This window comes from Chiloscyllium punctatum, chromosome 16 (assembly GCF_047496795.1).
Source record: "Chiloscyllium punctatum isolate Juve2018m chromosome 16, sChiPun1.3, whole genome shotgun sequence".
NCBI lineage: Eukaryota > Metazoa > Chordata > Chondrichthyes > Orectolobiformes > Hemiscylliidae > Chiloscyllium > Chiloscyllium punctatum.
This window is the reverse complement of record NC_092754.1, coordinates 53,930,554-53,952,639: the sequence shown is the minus strand read 5'-3', so window position 1 is coordinate 53,952,639 and position 22,086 is coordinate 53,930,554. Positions and strand designations below refer to the sequence as shown.

The 22,086-nt window shown below is 34.8% G+C and overlaps 2 long non-coding RNA genes across 2 annotated transcripts in view; both read left to right on the top strand.

The window, feature by feature from the left end:
- LOC140486866 (uncharacterized) overlaps positions 1 to 17,822 on the top strand; it is a 36,268-nt gene extending 18,446 nt beyond the window's left edge. The window contains exon 3 of the long non-coding RNA XR_011962646.1: positions 17,632 to 17,822. This is a non-coding gene — a long non-coding RNA (uncharacterized lncRNA). The remainder of the gene's footprint in view (positions 1 to 17,631) is intronic.
- LOC140487193 (uncharacterized) overlaps positions 1 to 22,086 on the top strand; it is a 229,789-nt gene that overhangs the window by 93,271 nt on the left and 114,432 nt on the right. The window lies entirely within an intron of this gene.

Below are 22,086 nucleotides of genomic sequence, written 5' to 3'. Positions count from 1 at the left end.
TCGTCTGTGTGTGTGGCTACTAAGGATAGCTGGTCGTGTCGTTTCGTGGCTAGTTGGTGTTCGTGTATACGGATCGTTAGCTGTCTTCCTGTTTGTCCGATGTAGTGTTTTGTGCAGTCCTTGCATGGGATTTTCTACACTACATTGGACAGCTGGAACTGACAACTGGAAGCGGCAGAGACAGGCCACTATAAATGCCGGAGGAAATGGTACAGAAGCACTTCACAGGAGGCTCCCAAGCACTGAGGATGTCACCTAGACAGGGGACGAAACATTTGCAAGAAAAATTCCCAGCTCGGCGAACAGAACCACAACAACTAATCCTGGCGTCTGTATCCCCTGGGATCCGCAATCACCATTTATTTCCTTCTTCCTCTTTCATTCTGGCGATTGAACTCTCGGTTTCAATCCATTCTCCTGTCATGCTCTTCAACATGTCCATGTGGGTGGACGAGGGACAGCTGGGATTTAATGAAGGTAAGTGGGGATTAGGTGGAAGCACAAGGAGAGGCGACAGCAAAGACAGTTCTCATTGTAAGGGCAGAGTTTCTCCGTAAGCCAGTGAGTGGTGAGGCACCTGAGTTTGTGGGCGGAGACAGATTCAATCAGGGATTTGGTAAGACACTCAGACATTGACATGTCCATCTGAGTGTTAACTCAGACAGACAGAAAGAAAGATGCACATTAAAATTCACCTTTGATGATCTGGGGCAATGAAACATGCTTCCAATCCAATGATTGCAACCTCAAATCTCTGAAAATACACACACAAAACTTTCTACTTGTACCAGGCTGTCTCTGAGCCTCCTCTTTTCTTGAGAAAAGCGTTTTGCGCTGTTCAGCCTTTTCTGGTGATTATAACCGCTATGTTCCTGTAAGATTTGTGACTGAACCTTTATTTTCCTGTTCCTTACGAGTGATGAAAGTAGCAGAAACAGTTCCTGACCTGTGAGGAGTATCTATATTTACAAATCCATTCCCACCCTCACATACAGTGTGAAATTGATGTAAACCTGAAGGGAAGGAGTGAGTGAGCACCCACAGAATCATATGTGTCAGTTGAATGAACCTGGCATGAGGAAAATGGGACAACAATCACAACTAGTTAGAATCACAGAATCTATTCGGCCCATCGAGTCTGCAATGACCTGCTCACCCACCCTACCCCCATAACCCCACATTAACCATGGCTAGCCCAACCCACATAAATTGCATACTGCGGCCATGTTAGCACAGCCAATCCAGTAACGTTGCACATCTGTGGGAGGGTCACAACTTACATCCAAATGCTCGGAATTGTGGATGAAGGCTCACAAATATTTGACTCTGACACAAGTGCTCTGCTTTTCAAAATAAAATCTGGGGGAAACTGCAACCAGAAAGATTTCTGATTATCTCAGGAGGAAGAGAACTCAAAACTCGCGCCATTGACCCAGGGGGCACAGTGATAGTTACAGAGGTCTCTGAACCATCAGAAATGTAACAGGTTGTGAGCAAGGTGGGGGTGAGACAAGGACATAAAGACACTCTGTCACACGGCCGAAGGCAGGAGAGATTAAACAGCACAAATGGTCGTCCCGCAAGGCCACAGTGGATAGAATTAGGGCTGGGAAAGAAACAAGGAAACAAGGTGTACAGCTGTCAGAGAAATATGTTAAAAACAGATTATAAAAGCATAGAGGGCAGAGTACAGTCTGAAATTGTTGCTCTCAATTGTGAGTACAAAAAGCTGTAAAGCCTGGGGAGTTTACAGCCAACACATACTCAGGATTGGCCAAGTGGCCTCGATCTGTGCTGTAACTTTCTGATAATTTTTTTTCTGCCATTTGTAGTTAAAGTCTGATGACGCTAGTAACTTTTCAAATTGGACTGGAGTTTAATATTCTGGAGGAGTGTCAAATAAATCACATTGATCACATTCTGCAGATCTTAGTCCATTACCCTGCATGTTCCAGCATTTCAGTTACATACATGTCCCCTGCCGATGGGACAGGACGTACAGGGATGGTGACGATGGTGTCTTGGACATTGTAAGCTATGATTCTGTGCGTATGACTGTGTCAGCTTGTTGCTTGACTAGCCTGTGTTCCAGCTCACCCAATAAGATGTTAGCAGGGTGAGACACGACAGTTGGAGCTCCTCTGCTCGCCAGTTCCTTTCATTTCTCCTTTTTAAAAATTTCTTTCTCCCTCACTCTCCAATTTGCAGACTCTGACACAAGTTTCTCAACATTGAATCATGACAATTTTTTTTTAAAAGAACATGTCTCTACAAGAAAACCAATGGAGGAAAATATATTATTCTTGCATCAACTGCATTTTTAAACAAAAACAATCCTGTTCAATAAACACTCTCATTTTTTTCCCTTCAATTCTATCAAGCGAGCTATTATATTTGATCCCTGAGTTTACCGATCTTAATAAATATCCAATCAATTTCAGAGCAACATGCTTACAAAGTATTGAACCAATGTATCTGTTTAGGTTTTAGCATTAGTTATTAAGTCATTACCATTACAATAATAATTGGTCTGGGTAACAAGTATACTGAGGTTCACAATTTAATTTATTGACTGTTTGAAAAATGGTACAGTATATCCTTTTTTCAGGATTCTAACAGTAGTTATTCAAGAATTTGCATGACAATAATTATAATATAGTTTAGTTTATCTTGCTAACAACCACAGTGAAGTTTATATTTGAATTTAATCCAATCTTCCCTAGTACCTAAACAGTAATATAAAACTCCATTTTATTTCCAATCACACACCTCCAAAAGAATCCATTATTTCTGATGCAACATGCACTATTAAAAATACGACTTTTGCTCATTTGAATGATCTGTGTTATCCCAGCCTTATAAATTTAGAAAAACCTAATTACTTTTCCCTGCCACAATTCCTGTTCATTTTTACAGATAGCACAGTCAAATAGCAAGATGAAATTTATCATTATTCATAAGTATGCTCATACAATTTTGAAAATCTATGTGTTGCTAATATACAAATGTTCATTTCCGTCCATAGAATATAGAACAGTACAGCACAGTACAGGCCCTTTGGCCACGATGTTGTTTCGACCTTTTATCCTCCTCTAAGATCAAACTAACCAACATGCCCTTCATTTACTATCATTCATGTGCCTATCCAAGAATCGCTTAGATGTCCCTGATGGATCTGAATCTACTATCACCACTGGCAGTGCATTTCATGCACCCACCATTACCTATAAAGAAACTATCTCTGACATCTCCCCACAACTTCCCCCATTCACCTTAAAATTATGCCCTTTTGTGGGGAAAAGTCTTCCATTATCCACTCGATCTATGCCTCTCATAATCTTACACAAAGCTATCAAGTAAACTCTCATCCTCTTTCACTGCAATGATCAAAGCCCCAGCTTCCTCAACCTTTCTTCATAAGACATGCCTTCCAGTCCAGGCAACATCTTGATAAATCTCATCTACACTTTCTCTAAAGCATCCGCATCCAATGTGTAATGAGGTGATCAGAAAAGAACACAATATTTAAAGTGTAGTCTTACCAGGGATCCATAGAGGTGCAGCATAACCTCATGGCTCTTAAACTCAATCTCCCTGCTAATGAAAGCCAACACACCATGCACCGTCTTAATAACCTTTTTTTTAGATTAGATTAGATCACTTACAGTGTGGAAACAGGCCCTTCGGCCCAACAAGTCCACACCGACCCGCTGAAGTGCAACCCACACATTCCCCTACATTTACCCCTTACCGAACACTATGGGCAATTTAGTATGGCCAATTCACCTGACGTGCACATCTTTGGACTGTGGGAGGAAACCGGAGCACCCGGAGGAAATCCACGCAGACACGGGGATAACGTGCAAACTCCACACAGTCAGTCGCCTGAGGCGGGAAATGAACCCGGGTCTCTGGTGCTGTGAGGCAGCAGTGCTAACCACTGTGCCACCGGATGTCAGTTATGAGGGATCTGTGGACATGAACCCCACGATCCCACTGTTCCTCCACATTGTCAAGAATCCTGCATTTAATCTCAAAATATGCATTCAAATTTGACTTTCAAAAATGAATAACTTCATATTTTGCCAGGTTGAACTCCATCTGCCACTTCTCAGCCCAGCTCTGCATCCTGTCAATGTCCTCTAGCAACCTACAAAAGTCCTCCACACTATCCACAACTCCACCAACCCTCGTGTCATTGGCAAACCTCCTAACTCACCCTTCCACTTCATCATCCAAGTCATTTGTAAAAATCACAAAAGAGCAGAAGTCCCAGAACTAATCCCTTCAGAACACCATTGGTCACCATGCTCCAAGCTGAAAACTATCTATGTAATCTCACCCTGTCTTCAATGGGCCAGCAAATTTATTATCTAACCAGGCAGGTTTTCCTGTATCCCATGCCTCATTACTTTCTAAATGAGCCTACCATGGGGAACCTTATCAAACACCTTGCTAAAATCCATATGCACCACATCCACTACTGTGTCCTCACCAATGTGCTTGTCACATCCTCAAATAATTCAATAAGGCTTGTGAGGCATAACCTGCCACTCACAAAGCCATGCTGACCATCTGTAATCAATCTATACTTTTCCAAATAATCATCAATCCTGTCTCTCAGAATCCTCTCCAATAATTTGCCCACAACTGTTATAAGACTGACTCATCGATGATTCCCAGGATTATCTCAATTGCCTTTCTTGAATAAGAATAATTTGCCACCCTCCAATCATCTGGTATGACTCCAGTGGACAGTGAGGGTGCAAAGATCATTGTCAAAACACAGTAATCCCTTGCCTCCCTTCTCATAACAACCTAAGTTATATCCTTTCTGGCCCAGGGGACTTATCTATCCCCATGACTTTTCAATATTTTCAGCACATTCTCAGAGTTAACATCGACCTGTTCGACCATATCAGCCGGTTTCACGCTGTTCTCGCAAAGAACAATGTCCCACTCACTCGTGAATACTGAAGCAAAGTACTCATTAAGAACCTCCCCTACCGCCTCTGACCCCAGCACAAGCTTGCTTTACTATAACGGGTATAAATGTGGAATTACGCCTTAGCACTGAATTAATGTAAAGATAACGCAGTGTATAATCACTCGATTACTTTGAATATTGAACTGTATTTTAACTGAGAAAACACAGTTGAATTGATTTGATTATATTTCACTTCAAGCTAACGTTTATTGTATTTTGAACCACAATACGAGTTTCATTTTTACATATATAAAACTTACTTAAAATTCATCGCACGTTTATGTACAGAAAATAGAATTATCATCTGCTTGCTCCTTCCTTTTTCAATGACTGTTCATTTTGAAATTGTGGAAGTTGTACATTGTTGAAAGGAAGGGAAATTGTCTTCAGCTGAATATTCACATTGAATGAATGATGCATTTTTAAATAAAAGTACAATGATCAAGCAGTTTTGTCAATTTGTCTTTCAAAGAATTGTCATGAGATTCCTGTTTATTTAAGATTAATATTCATTTATTTTATTGTTATTGTAAAATATTGCTTAAGTTCCAGTCCATTACACACAGAAACTACCTAATTAATTCCCATTCAAATTACAACAATAAACAGCTGATTAGTTTTCATTTGAGAAACCACATGAAACACGATATTGCAGTCCTGCCTTCCTGAGTGGGAACATTATGAAAGGAGCTTATGGAGCTGTGGTAGTGTCTCTATTACTAGACCCGAGGGAAGGTTTCAAATCACACCTTCATCAGTAATATATCAAGAGCTGCTCTGAATGGTGATTACAGAGTACCTGAGCGCAGATTGAACTGCTTTTCAATCCAACATTAAATCTGCATTTATCTATCATATCAATAATCACAAAATCTGATACTTATTTGAGTCAGGTTACCAAGAAATATGTGTTGGAAAATTCGCTTTAGCCACTTTGCTTTTACAAAAGACTTATATCTGTCCCTGTTTTCTCTAACTGAAAGAAATATGAAGAGGATTTTCACTTTTATAAAAAAAGGGGAGATGTTTCCCATATAAATTAATGCTTCTTCGATTTACGCCTTTTCAGATTATGTAAGGTTTCATAATAACGCTCTACTTTCGGATAGTGGGGATACCTGTATCTATTTCTGTCGCTTATAAGTTCCTGGAGAATATTTGAAAATGTTGCAGAATTCAAGATTACGATGTCTAAGTAATTAGATTGATTTTTTTTGTTGCAAAGGGGCAAGTCGAAACAATTGAAACACATTAAACATTATTATCTCGTGCTATAAATTGGAAATAAAGTTGATAGCTTCTTTAGTAATCTAACAAATGCTACCACCTATTACTTGTCAGTCAGCTGTTTGCCTACTTTGTAACTAAATGTTGTGATTTAGCTAAATATTACTCTGTCCTTTGATCAAATTGAATTTGTAATTGTTGTTCAGTTTATGAATTGTCAGAAACTTGTTTTTACTTTTCCATTCACCTGTTCATTTTGACCATAAGGTTGAAATGCTTTGAAAATATTGGAGTTTATTCGTTTAAAAATAAGGTTTGCACATCTCTCACATATCTCATTTCTTGGTATTATGATTCAAGAATGTTTCCTGGTGGAATTCAAGTAAATTCCAAACACTTGTTCACTTCAAATAAGGTCTTTAACACCCAGTTATCAATCTGTTGTTAATGTTTCAGCTGTTTACATTGACATTAATTAGGTACTCATTCAGAGAGATCAACTGACAATTATAAACTATTTGCAGGATTATTGAATTGAAAGAAAGATGCAGACATCCAAACATTTTTTGGAAGGAATTGCTTTTTCATTCAAATGTGTAGGCTGTTCAAGAATTCTATATTGCCTTCCACTGGTTTTCTTGTTGAGAAATCAAATTTATAGTTCATGTGAATTTTAATGTGTTCTGTATTTTGAAATTTGTATCAGATTTAAGAAGAAAAAGAGGAGCAATTAACATGGAAACTTTAGTGAATAGAAAGCACAGTAAATTAAATTGACAAAGACAACTTTTAGTATTATCTCTGAATATTCAGTCAAACATTTCTAATGTCAAAAGAGTGTGGTGCCGGAAAAGCACAGCAGGTCAGGCAGCATTCAAGGGGAAGCAGAATCGACGTTTTGGGCATGAGCCCTTCATCAGGAATCAGGTTGATACTCCTGCTCTTTGGATGTGTCCTTTTCCAATGCTACAGCTTTCCTCACTTTCTCCAAATATATTTAATGAACACGAACTGAAAATGTTCGCATCAGCAGTTGAACAAGACCAAATTAACACTTTTTTTTTTGCAATATTTACAGTGAAAACCTGTTTGAGAACATGCAACAAATCAGATCGAACACCGTTAGAACCCTTGGCCATTCATAATAAAGAATAACCATGCTTTGAATAGCCAGTATGTTGTATAACTACTGAACTGAAATACCAGAGGACAACGATTGCATTTATTGGAGGGAATGCTAACCAGATCCTTACTGTGATAGTGGGGATTGATCTCAGGAACAGTAAGATATTTACTGTGATTATTCCACTGAACAGTAATTAGATGGTCATGAAGATATTTGTGTGGCTTTATGTGCAGTGTTTTGTTTGAACATTGATTTCAGTAACATTGAGATATTTTACAAGATTGACAATTGCCTGTTAAAGATAAGTTTTGAAGGCAACATTTTTAAAAAATTGTCAGTTTTGTTTAGCGAAACACAATTCTAATTATATGGAATCCCTACTGTGTGGAAACAGGCCATTTGGCCCAACAAGTCTACACTGACGTTCTAAAGAATAATCCACTCAGCACCATTCTGCTTTCAGATTACTGGACATTTACCCCTGACTAATGTATCTACCCTACACATCCCTGAACAGACCGTGCAGCTTAGCATGGCCAATTAACCTAATCTGTGCATCATTGGATTGTGGGAGAAAACCAGAACATGCAAACTCCACACAAACATGTGGCTGAGGATGGAATCAAACCCAAGTGCATAACACTGTAAGTCACAAGTGCTAACCACTGATCCTCTGTTCTCAATGCCCAGCCCCCATGCAAGAAGTGAAACAAGTGAGAGATGTGCAAAATAAAAACCCCTGACAAATCATGAATGAACAATAATTAGAAAATTAATATGATCAAAGGACACAACAATATTCAGGTGAATTGCATTGTTTACAACAAATTTGGGAATGAGCTAAAAAAAAATCAGTCCAATCACATCGACTTCTTCATCCTTAAGACTCAAACATTCTCAATTACTTTACTGATCCTCTGTTCTCAATGCCCAGCCCCCATACAAGAAGTGAGAGAATTGAGAGACGTGCAAAGTCAAATTTCAAATGAACACTCTGATGTTGCCAAAGCGCACCAATCTTACATTCAATATGAATAGGTGAATGGAAAACAAAAAATAGACATCCCTGACAAATCATGAATAGACAATAATTTGAAAATTAATATGATCAAAGGGCACAACAATATTCAGGTGAATTGCATTGTTTAATTACAAATTTGGGAATGAGCTAACTAATGAATAACGGGAAGTGACATTTGTTTACTTCACTGATGATGAAATTGACTTGCTTTTCATTTTTGTAACACTGCAGAATAACAATTTATGTGCCTGAAATGTTTGAATTAAGCTGTTTCCAATAAAAAAAAATCAGTACATTCACATTGACTTCTTCATCTTTAAGACTGCAAAAATATCAAATACTTTCCAGGAATTTAGAACCAACAGAATTAGTTACTTTGGTTGCTTGGAAACTCGAAGAGAATAAACAGCAGATACTGTGAATTAGTCAATCAATGTGAATATTCAGCTGAAGGCAACACCCCTTCTTTGCAAAAATGCTCAGCTTCGAAAAATTCAAAATGCATTGTCATTGTTTAATGAAACAATACAGAAATGTTAATTCTTTTTCATGAGACTTAACAAAACGCAGGAATTTTACATGATTTTGTGTCATGAAAAATACTTAAATCTTATGATGATTAGAAATACAGTAAATGTTCTCATCAAAGTGAAATATATTTAACTGAATTCAATTATGTTTCTATGGGTAAAATAAGAATTAATATAAACAATGAATGAGAGATTGCACACTATTAGTTATTCATGTAAAGAGCTGTAATTCCACATTCACTGGATTGAATAATTATTAGGTATGAGCAACAACTGAATTATAAAATTCGATCAATGAATTTAGAAATAATGAGAAATTTCGTTTTGCTGTGTGACTGAGGAATATGTGCAAACAAACAGGAATTATTGCAATGAAAAGTAATTGCAGGTCTGTGAATTTAAAGTCTATGATTACGGAGATCATTCAAATAAGCAAACGTTACACATTCATAATTAATGTTGGATGGGAAGTCCTTGGATCCATTGTGGGAAACTTGACCTGAAAATAAAGTTTCATATTGCAGTGTTGGTACTCAGAAACAATTGGTTAAATTAAAATGTGAGTCTCACTTTACTTGTTCAAAACACTTTCTTAAATAATTGCGCAATTATTATCATGACAATGACTTGATAATGTTGTTATATGAGCAATTAAAATGATTCAATATTTCAAAAATACTTTGCTGTTATGTTGATTGGATATTTATTAAAATTGGTAAATTGTGGAATAAAATATAGTAACTACCTTTATGAATTGAAGAAAAAATGAGCCATTCAGTGATAATAGAAAAATGTTTTCTTTCTTTACTAAAAAATGAAGGTAACACAAGAAATATGAATTTCTATCAAATGGTTTTATCAAAGAGACCTGTTATTTTAATTGAGATGATTAATATTATGATCAGAGTTCAGACATTTGTGTCAGAATTTGGAAGAAAGCTCATAGATAATGAAAGTGAGCATGAAAGTGAACAAATGATGCAGTCAATGACGTTTGGTACATAAAGGAATTATAATAATTGTTCATTATTGTACAGTGATGAATAATGTTGGAATAGAAAAGACAAAAAGAATCAACATGTTCAAAACAGTTCTTTTCTTACAATTAAATGAAACCAATAATCATTTTGCAGAGCGCGTGATTTTCAAAAAAAAACAGTCATTTACTGTGTTATATAAATTGAAAACTACTTCCATTTTGCAAAAATGGAGATTTTCCTAAATTCAAAATTTAGGTTTGCTGAATTATACAACAAAAATGGTTGTAATTTGAAATATCTCTTGCCACAAATTTAAAATAAGTAAACTTAAAGATTTTTAGAATGACAAACGTTTGTTGTTTACAAGATTGTATTACAGTCAATATCCGTGATAAAGTAGAAGCATTGTTTTAAGCAACATAAATCATCTTTAACTACTGAACTGAAATAGAAGATATCAATTGCACTTGTTGCATGGAATAGTAAACAAATGTTTACTGTTATCATTGGTTTCAGGAGCAATAAGTTACTTCCTCAGGTTATTCTACTGAACAATAATCAGATGGTGATGGAAATCTTTGTGTTGCTTTATGTGTATTGTTTAGTGTGAACATTAAGTTCGATAAAATTGAGATATTTGCATGAATTAGGAACAGGTTGATAATTGGGTCTGAATGATCTGATTTAAAATCAGACAGTTTTTGATTTTTTTCGAGGATTGCTTAGTGAAACGTTGTTAAACCACCATGCAATCAATGGGATAAGTGAGAGATATGCAAATTGAACTTTCAAATGAACACACCCTGATATTTTCACACCATTTCAATATCACATTCAATATAAATAGATAACTGGAAAGCTAAAAACAAATCTCACACAATTCATAAACTGACCAATAATTAAAAATTGATAAATAATAGCAAGTGGCATTTGTTTATTTTACTGAGAAGTAATTGATCTTTTCTCATATTTATAGCACTGGAGCATAAAATTCTGTGCTGTTTTAACTAAGATCTACAGAACAACAGAAAATGAAAGACTCTCATGACTTTGTATATTTCAGCTTTATGACTAACATTCTCAAATATTTTCTGAGGAATCTTGATTGAGTGGAATTAGATACATTTTGCTATGAGTGACCAGAAGAAAGTACATTGCAGATACTGTGATTATTGGAATGGACGATGATACCTCCAAATAATCTACTGATATTGTGATTGGATATACAGTATTTGTCAGCATCGAAATAAATTATAAGCAAATCAATTCAAAGATGTTTCCAAGTTTAAAATAAATACAATATTCACAATGATTGAGAGATTGTACATTGCAATGTCCTTGCAGTATTTATTGTACAGAAGCATAATTCCACATTTGTAGCCCTTACTGGATTGCACAATTATTAGATATAAGATATATTAGCAACAAAGGGATTTTAAAAAATATGAATTCGTGAATTTGAGAATAATGAGATATCTCATCTTGATATTAGACTGAGTAATATGTAGTAATGAAGAGTAATATTGCAGGGAAAAGGAATTGGAGCTCTATGAATTTCAAAGGCTGAGATAATTGTTATATTTCACCTGACCAAAAATCAGACATTTACAAAGAATGTTGCAAGGGATATTATTGGTCGTTTGGTATGTGCATGGGCCTGAACAAATAGGTATTAATATAGTAGCATTGACAATAAGAAATAATGAATGACATTTTTTTAAAAAACACTGCATTTTTACCAAGTCTATGTTAAATTGCTGTGCAATTATTGTAATTGATAATTGCTTTTAGAATCCTAACAGATAAATTGACTTAATATTTTGAAAACACTTTGCTCTGATATTGATTGGATAGTCATTAAGATTAAGGAACTGAAAATTAAAGCATAAAACTTAGCTGGATGATGTGAAAAAAATCATTCAGCAGCAATTGAAAAAAAAGATTTTGTTTAAAAATGCAGGCAATGCAAGATTTATATGGTTCCAATAGTTTTCTTGAAGAGTCATGTCAATTTTGTTGATGTAATTTTAATTACAATAAATGTTTTGATATTTATTTCAGAATTAGGAGGAAAAGAATTATGTCATGAAAGTGACTATTATTGTGAACAAAATACAGGGTCACTGACATTTGATACGGAAAGAAATTCTCATAATTGTGTGATTATTGTTCACTGACATCTAATATGGGAGGAAAAGGAGAATTGTCAACATTTTCAAGCAATTTTTTTCTTATAATGATTTGAAAATAAAAATCATTTTGGAGGGCAATTTGTTTGAAAAAAGGAAACAGTCATTTCATATGACATTTGAGCTGAAGACTCGTTCCCGTTTCCCCCATTGTAGTCTTCACAATAATTTAAAACTTCGTGTTGGTTGAACGAAAGAACAAATGGATATAATCGAAAGGTTTTCTTGTACACCAAAAAAAGTAAATGAAAAGCAATTTTATCATGAAAATTATATCGATCTGAATATAATAATTTCACACACAATAAATGTTTGTATTGAATTGAAATGTCATCATAGCTGTAGAATTGTTTTCACCTGGCAGGGAATGAGGACTCAGGAGGCAATCTGAGCTCAGGCATGTGGAAGACGTTTACTCATGCAGCAACCAGTTAATGAAGGGATCGTCCCCCGAGGCCAATCTCGGAAGGGAGATCCATAACACACTGTAACATGTGCAGTAAAAAGCAGCATTTTTATGGACTTTCTGCATCACAATGGCCACATGCAATGTGATTACAGCCCTTCCCTCCTCATCTAGCCACCCAATTGAAACACATAATCGCAGATGGGCATTCTAATGGACATCCCGAGATTTCTATTGGGATCTTTCCATGCATCTTATTGACTTAGATTCCAAAGTTATTCCTGAACTCCCTCAGGCATCTTAGGATACCTTATCAGTTGAGACATTTTGAGTTCTGCCAATCATTTAATTTTATTTTATCAAAGCCAATTACTCCTCATATTGTTCACTGTCTTAATTATATATGTACAAAGAAATATAAAAGACAGTTGATTTTCGCTTACTTGCTATAAGATTAGTAATATGACTTGTGTTATAAAGTTTGTTATATTGTGTAAAATTATACAGCTACTCTTTCTGTCTGGACTTTAAAATTAATGAGCAATCAACATCATACCATGAAGTTAATTCCTAAAACTAGCTAACTTCAAATCCCAGTCTACATGCTTTTCTATAATGTTTTTAGTAGGCATTGGTTACATATATCAAACCTATGTTGCAAATTTCCCCTATTATACTCAAGAATCTGTAATTAGAACCTATGTTTAATATTCTGAGTAACTGTAAAATAATAACTATATCTGACAAATGAACTTTTCTGTTGTCATGATAGCTGCTTAGTGAGTTAACTGGGCTGCACCCTGCAGCTGCTGTTTATTCATTTACTGGGACAATTATCCTTTCATTTATGAAGATCAGGATCGGTCATTTGTCTGTATGTCAGCATGCTCTTATCAAGAAATGTCAGGAATGCTGTAGCCCTGGCGTTGGAGTAGGTCCATTGGTAGTGTGCTTTCTTTTCATTTAAGGCTGGAACAGAATGTTAGTCTAGTTTATCACCCCCCCCCCCCTCCCCCCCGACACCTTGTATTTTAGTTCTGAGGTAGGCTGCCTATTTTTGATTGTCAGGCATTTTGTATGAGCCAATATGGACCATTCTATTCCAGGTGGGGGCAGGCCATGCCCAGAACATGAAATCAACTAAGATTCAAGTATTGAAATAAAAATCATCATTCGCTACCATTGGTTTCAGTACAATGCAATACGTTTACGTTACTGAGCCTTAATTTCACACTTAAAGCTCGATATACTGGATTTGATCAATTCTTAAATATTAGATATAAGCAACAATTAATCTTAAAAACATTTCATAGCAAACTTAAAAATGATTAGAAATTTCATATAGCTGCCCGTCATGTGTAAAAATGAGCAGCATTTATTGGAGTGTAAAATAATCAGACGTCTCTTAATATGAAAGGCCGAATATTAATGCAATGATTTCTGTGAACATTCAGATGAGAAGGGAACAGATATTATCTGTGAGTGTTGGATAAGGAATCATTAATTAGTTTGTGTTTGTGTTATCCTGGAATAAAAGAACTATTATTCTTCTTTTAATATTGACACTAAGAAATAATGGATTAAATTAAAATGTGAATTTGACGATGTTTGTAACAAAACCTAAACTGAATTACTATGTGATTTTTGGAATGGCAATGAATTGATACTTAATTTTCGAACTTTGGCAAAATAAATGATTCAATATTTCCAAATGGATTTGCTCTGATGTTGACTAGATATTTCTTCATCTGTCAGCTGAGAATGCAAATTCTGGCATGATGACATGGAAAGACATTAGACATTCAGTGAACATTGATCAGAAATGGTTTGTCATTCAAAATTCTAAGATCTTCAAGATTTTTCTATACTTGGTTTCTCTACTTTTCTTCTGGAGAAATATAATATATAATAAGAACAAATTCTGCATTGTATTTAATCCATGCAATTTTTTATATCATCAATACTTCGACATTTGAGTCAGAATTATAATGAAAATAAGTCAATAAGGAAGATTTATTTTCACAGAAGCATACAGTCAACAGCATTTATCAATGTATTTGTTTCAATATTGTCTCTGAATAAATGGTTAAATATGTTTAATGCGGATCTGTTGACAATGTAATGAACCACAATATCATTTTTATCATAATTTTTGGATTGGAAGTCTATCAGAAAAAAAATTATCCTATATTCAGGACTTGCTTCATCTCGATACATGTTACATGTAGTATCCTCAGGCAGAAGTAATAATGTGTTATCAATAATCTGGGAACGATGTAGTGTGTAAATTATAATAAGGCGTCTCTTACATATGTTTGGATCTGGTGAGACTGTGATGTTTGCTGTGATTATTCATCCTGAGAACAATAAGGCACGTACAAAGTGTTTTTCACCGAACAGTAATTAGGTGGTCTTGAAGACCATTACAAGTACTTTGATTTCAATAATGTTGAGCTGATTACCATGATCTGGGGAAATGTTTCACAACATTTTACCAAAATTCACGATTCTAAGCATTCAATGGGTTTCATGCAAACACTCAAGAATCTGTAATTAGAACCTATGTTTAATATTCTGAGTAACTGTAAAATAATAACTATATCTGACAAATGAACTTTTCTGTTGTCATGATAGCTGCTTAGTGAGTTAACTGGGCTGCACCCTGCAGCTGCTGTTTATTCATTTACTGGGACAATTATCCTTTCATTTATGAAGATCAGGATCGGTCATTTGTCTGTATGTCAGCATGCTCTTATCAAGAAATGTCAGGAATGCTGTAGTCCTGGCGTTGGAGTAGGTCCATTGGTAGTGTGCTTTCTTTTCATTTAAGGCTGGAACAGAATGTTAGTCTAGTTTATCACCCCCCCCCCTCCCCCCCGACACCTTGTATTTTAGTTCTGAGGTAGGCTGCCTGTTTTTGATTGTCAGGCATTTTGTATGAGCCAATATGGACCATTCTATTCCAGGTGGGGGCAGGCCATGCCCAGAACATGTCGTCATTCTCAAGTGAGGTGTCTAATGCTCAGGCAATGGCTGAAAGTCAAGGTGCCAGGAAGTCTGTTTCAACCTCTCCAAAACACAACTCTTGGGCTGGTTGTAACAGGGTCTCCCGAACCTTTGTGAGCTCTTTGACCGGGCTTTCCACTGTTTTCTGGAGTTGGTTACTTTGTCTACTGTCTCCTTTAGTTTGACCTTTTTAGCTCTGCTTTCCCCAGCTGTAGGAATATTTAGAATGTTCAATTATGGGCCACAGGTCACTTGACCTTAGCAGACAGATAAAATATGGTTCACTTATTGTTGTAATAACGAATTGAGAATGAATCTTTGCATTTTAACAAATAAAATGTTTCAATTTTATCAGTGGTTTGCAATGACATTGATTAGATAGTCATTAAGAGGATCAACTGACAATTATAAGCTAATTGCAGAATTATTGAATTGAAAAAGGATACAGACGTACAGAGATATTTTGGAAAGCATTGCTTTTTCATTCTAAAATCTTTGTTGTTCAAGAAGTCTATGTAGCTGTTCATTGGTTCTCTTGTCCAGAAGCTAATTTATAATTCATATCGCTTTTATTGTGCCCGGAGTTTTGAGATTTGTATCAGATTCAGAAGAAAACGAGGAGCTATTAAAATGAGAACTTGAGTGAATAGAAAGCACAGTAAATTTAAATTACAGAGGAAACAGAGAGTATTTGCTCCAAATAAGCAAATATTTTTAATGTCCGAAGTGTGGTGGTGGAAAAGCACAGCAGACCAGGCAGCATCCATCGAGCCGGAGATTCCCGATGAAGGCTTATGCCTGAAACATGGTTTCTGCTGCTCCTCAGATGCTGCCTGACATTCTGTGCTATTCCAGCACCACATTCTTGACTCTGATTTCCAGCATCTACTTTCCTCACTTTCTCCAAATATTTGTAATGGACATGAACTGAAAATGTTAGCCTTGGCAGTTGAACAAAACCAATTTTACACTTTTTTGTGCAATATGTGGACTGAAAATTGTTTGTGATCATGCAACACATTCGGACATATGGACAACTCTTCCGTTAGAATCCTTTGCCCTTCATAATAAAGAATAACCACTGCTTTGAACAACCAGTATCGTGTGTAATTACTGAACTGAAATACCAGAGGGCAACTTCTGCATTTATTGGAGGGAATGATAACCAGATCCTTACTGTGGCAGTGGGGATTGATCTCAGGAACAATCAGATAGTTATTCTGATTATTCCACTGAACAGTAATTAGATGGTCATGAAGACCTTTGTGTGGCCTCATGTTAAAAAATATTGAGATATTTTACAAGATTTAGAAACACTGATAATCAAGTGTTAAAGGTATTAACTAAAGTCAACTTTAAAAAAGTTAGAATTGCTTAGAGAAACGCAATTAAACTATTGTTGAATCCCTGTTAGCACAGTGTGGTAACAGGTCATTTCATTGAAAAAAATGACCCTCCAAAGAGTAACCCAGTCAAACACTTTCCCAACCATATTCCTCTACATTTACTGCTGACTAATAAACACATCCCTGAACACAATGTGCAATTTAGCATGGCCAGCTCACCTAATCTGCATGTCTTTGGATTATGGGATGAAACCACAGCAAAGTCACATAGACTTGGGGAGAATGGGCAAAGTACACAAAGACAGTTACCCGAGGATGGGATCAAACTGAGATCCCTGGCACTGTGAGGCAGCATTGTTAATGACTGAGCCACTGTGCAACTATATGCAATAAGTAAAATCAGTGAGAGGTATGCAAAGACAAATTTCAAATAAACACCCTCCGCTATTGTCAAAGCACATAAAATTTACATTCAATACGAATAAAGGAATGGAAAACAAAAAAAACTCCAACAATTCACGAATGAAAAATAATTAGAAATTTAATTTGATCAAATGTCATTCCAATATTTAGATGAATTGCAATTTTTAATAACAAATGTAGGTAATTAGCTGACTAATGAATAATTGGGAGTGGCATATGTTTACTTTACAGATGAAGAAAGCGACTTGTTTTCTCTCCTTGTAACACGGCAGAATAACAATGTGAATGTCCGAAATGTTTGAATCAAGCTCTTTCGAACAAAAAACTAATCACTTACGATCACTTAGCCTTTTCACCTTTAAGACCACAACATTCTCAAATATTTTTCAGGAATTTAGAACCAGCAGAACTAGTTAATTTCTTTTCTTGGGAACTCGAAGAAGAGAATAAACAGCAGATACTGTGAAGAAGTCATTCAATGCGAACATTCAACTGAAGACAACATTCCTTCTTTCTAAAAATGTTCAACTTTCAAAAATTCAAAATTTATTGTCATTGTTTAATGAAATAATAAAGAGATGCTGATGCTTTTTCATTGGATTTTGTTGCTTGAAAAATGCTTAAGTCTTAAGTGTTAGCATTGAAGTGAAATATATTTACATTAGTAAAACTATGTTTCAACAGGTAAAATAAATATTGATTGTTACAATGAATGAGAGATTGTACACTGCAATGCATATGAAGAATTTACATGATTCAATATTTCAAAAGCACTTTGCTGTGATGTCGATTGAGTATTTATTAAGATCAGTGAACTAAGGAATAAAACATAGTAGCTAGCTTTACGTATTAAAGAAAAAATGAGACAATCAGTCATTATTGAACAAAATTCTTTTCTGAAGTCAAAAATATATGCAATATACAAATTGCGAATTTCTTTCCACTGGATTCCTTGTAGAGATGGTACGTTGATTAATATTATAATCAAAGTGTCAGAATTTGGAAGAGAATTAATAGATCATGAAAATAAACAAACAATGAAGTCACTGCTGGGTGGTATATGAAGCGATTGTAATAATTGTGTCATTATTGTACAATGATGAATAATGTTGGAATTGAAACAACAAACAATTCAACACTTCTTTTCTTACAATGCAATGAAAGCAATAATCATTTTGTAGCATGCATGTTGGAAAAAGCAGTCTTTTAATATGACATACAGTGAAGACTAACCTTTTTGCAAAACTGTAAGAAGTTCATAAATTCAAAATGTAGCGTTTGTTGAATTTGCAACAAAAATGGTTATAATTTGAATTGTCTCTTGCACACACACAACAGAAGAGGAGCTTAAAGATTGTTAGAATATTTTTTTAAAATTTTCCAGTGTTATTGTATTACAGTCAATATCCATGATAAATTAGAATTATTGGTTTAAACAACAAAAATTTTCATTAACAACTGAACTGAAATATTAGATATCAAATGCACTTTTTGCATGGACGAGTAAAAAAATGCTTACTGTTGTCATTAGTCTCAGGAACAATAAGATACTCAGGTTATTCCACTGAACAGTAATCAGCTGATGATGAATATCTTTGTGTCGCTTTATGTGCACTGTTTTGTGTGAACATTGACTTCAAGAAAATTGAGATATTTACATGAATTAGGAATAGATTGATAATTGGGTGTTAAGGATCTTATTTAAGATTAGACTTTTTAAATAGTTGATAGAATTGCTGAGCAAAACACACTTCAGACATCATGCAATAAATGAGATAAGTGATTGTGAGAAATGAAGTTCAGTCACTTCAATAACTTCAGTCCGGAACAAGACATGAATCAGTAGTATTGTTTATTACGCTGATGCAAGAGGGGTGTGGTGTCCACTGTCCACAAGGCACACACACACACTGAATTTAACGAGTACACAATATTTATGTAATTCGTTACTCTTCCCTCCTCCCATTGCTCCTCCCCTGTTTACATCGATTTCTAATCTAAACCGGCTGTTTATCTCTGAACTCATCCAGCCTCGTCCCTGACAAAATGTTTATCTCTGGCCTCACAAGGCCGTTTGACCACCTCCCTCTGTGGTCTTATTGTTATTTATCCTTCTTCACTGCCATTTGTTTCCGTGCTAACCAAAGCATAATTTCTTTTTATTCTTTATTTACACCGAGCCTCATGACCTTTTGATGGTGTTTTTTTTTGTTCCTGCTGAAGTGGGAAACAGATGCCTGTAACTGTTTGTACAGGCATATCGAGCTTAACCTACACCCCTCCCCTCACAATACCTTAACTATTTGTCTATAACATCTACCATAATTTGCAGACACATTTCATTCTTGTATGCACATTTTAGCTAATACAAAAGCAATAATATATTTCCTTCACATAGTTTTCATTCTTGTTAACTCGGCTCTTGGCTGAAACAATTATACATTGGTGTGAGTTCATTTACCTTGAATAAACAATTATGATTGCAGAAGTAACACTGCTTTACAAATAGCCCACAGTGATAAATATGCAAAGTCAAATTTCAAATGAATGCACTTGGATATTTTCACAGCAGTTCAATCTCACATTCAATATAAATAGGTGAGTGGAAAACGAAAAAAAAATTAAACACAATTCATAAACAGATCAATAATTAAAAATTGATTAATAAAAGGATTTGGCATTTGTTTATTTGACTGAACAATAAATTTATTTTTTCTCCTCATTTTTATAGCACTGGAGCATCAAGTTCTATGTACTGTTTGAACTCAGCTCTTCAGAACAAAAGAAAATCAATTAATATCGTTACTTTGTATATTTCATCTGTATGACTGCAACATTCTCAAATATTTTCCAACGAATATTGATTGAGTGGAATTAGATACATTCTATTATTAGTGACCTGAAAAAATAAATAGCAAATACTGTGATTATTGGAATGAACAATAGATTGAAACATATCTAATATTAGGTTGAAAGGCAATTCAATTGATTCTTAGATATTTTCTAATCAACATTCAGAGCTGCTCTGACACAACTCTGTGTAAGGTTGGAATTGAAACTGTACCTCCTGGTCTGGTAACAGAGACACTATCAGAGCTGCACAACATTCCTTCATAATGTTTCCAACCAGGCTGGGCAGGTCTACAATCACATGCTCACTGTGGTCACTCAAGTGACAAATAATCAGATGTTTATTGTGATAATTGGATAGGAATTAAATGGATGGATCCTGTGTGTAATGTACTTAAAATTAAATAGTAATTTACAATAATGATGAGAGTTAATAGATGTCTTAATTAAATATGATTTTATGATAATTTGTGGAATGACAACTTGACAGATTTGTGTGATTACTGTAAATTGATAAATAAAAATGAATACATCATTCTACATGTTCATAATAGTTTCTCATTTTATAAAATGCAACGTAAATTTTGTTTGTTCTACATGTAAATTGGAACAAAATGATGAATTGGTCAGTCAATGGGACTATTCAGCTGAAGACAACTTTCATTGTTTCTGAAAATGTCTGATTTCTAAGAAGCCACCATTTCCCGTGAGTGTTTAATGAAACAAGAAAGATGTCAATCCTTTTTTTGTGTACTTCAAAAAAATTCATCGGAATTTAAATAATTGTGCACAAGAAAAATATTCAACTATTATTGTGATTAGAAGCACAATAAATGTTAACATTGAAGTGAATTACAATCAAATCATTTCAGAAGTGTTTCCAAGTTTAAAATGAAAAGCAATATTCACAATGATTGAGAGATTCTACATAGCTAAGTCCTTGCAATAGTTATTATATGGAACCATAATTCCACACTTACAATCTTTGCCAGATTGAACAATTATTTGATATTAGCAACAAATTGATTTTAAAACTACTATTAATGAATTTAAGAATAATGAGGTATCTCATCTTACTATTCCACTGAGTAATGTGCAGAAATGAAGAGAAATATTGCATTGTAAAGTAACTGGTGTTCTCTGAATATCAATGACTGTGATGACTGTGATCTTTCAAATGAGCAAAAGTCAGATATTTACAAAGGATATCGCAAGGGCAGTTATTAGTCTTTTCTGGGTGTATTGGGCCGACCAAACAGGTTTTTATATTGTAGCATTCACAATAAGAAATATGGAAAATATTAATAACACATTAACTTAGACTTCGTAACAAGCCCAAAGTGCTGTGTAATTATTGTAATTGTTAATTGTTTCTAGAATATTGATAGCTAAATTAACTTAATATTTTGAAAGCACTTTGCTCTGACATCGATTGCGACATAATTAAGATTGATAAACAGAAAATTAATATAAAAAAGTCACTTTAATAATTATAAAAAATACTCAGCAACAATTGACACAGTTCAACATTGGGTTTTTTTGTTGAGTCATGTTTATTTTATTAATTTTTATCGTGATAAATGTTTAGACATCTATGTCAGAATAAGGAAGAAAATAATTAGACCGGGAAAGTGAGTACTATTGTGAACAAAAGGTCAAATAAATGACATTTGGTACAGAAAATTATTTTGCATAAAATGACTGATAATTATGTGATTATTGTTCATTGACAACTAATGCTGGAAGTAAAAGAAACAGACTCTAACATTTCCAAAGCAGGTTTTTTCTCTTATAATGAAATTAAAATACAAATCATTTTGTATTGATTTGAAAAAGTGTCACATAATGTGATATTTGAGGTGAAGAATCGTTCTTTTTCCCCCACTGTAGTCTTTTCACTAATTTAAAATTTAGTGTTATTTGAGCTAAAGAACAAGTGGGTGTACCTACATTGTTTTCTTGCGTACAAAAGAAGTAAATTCAACAACATTTTTA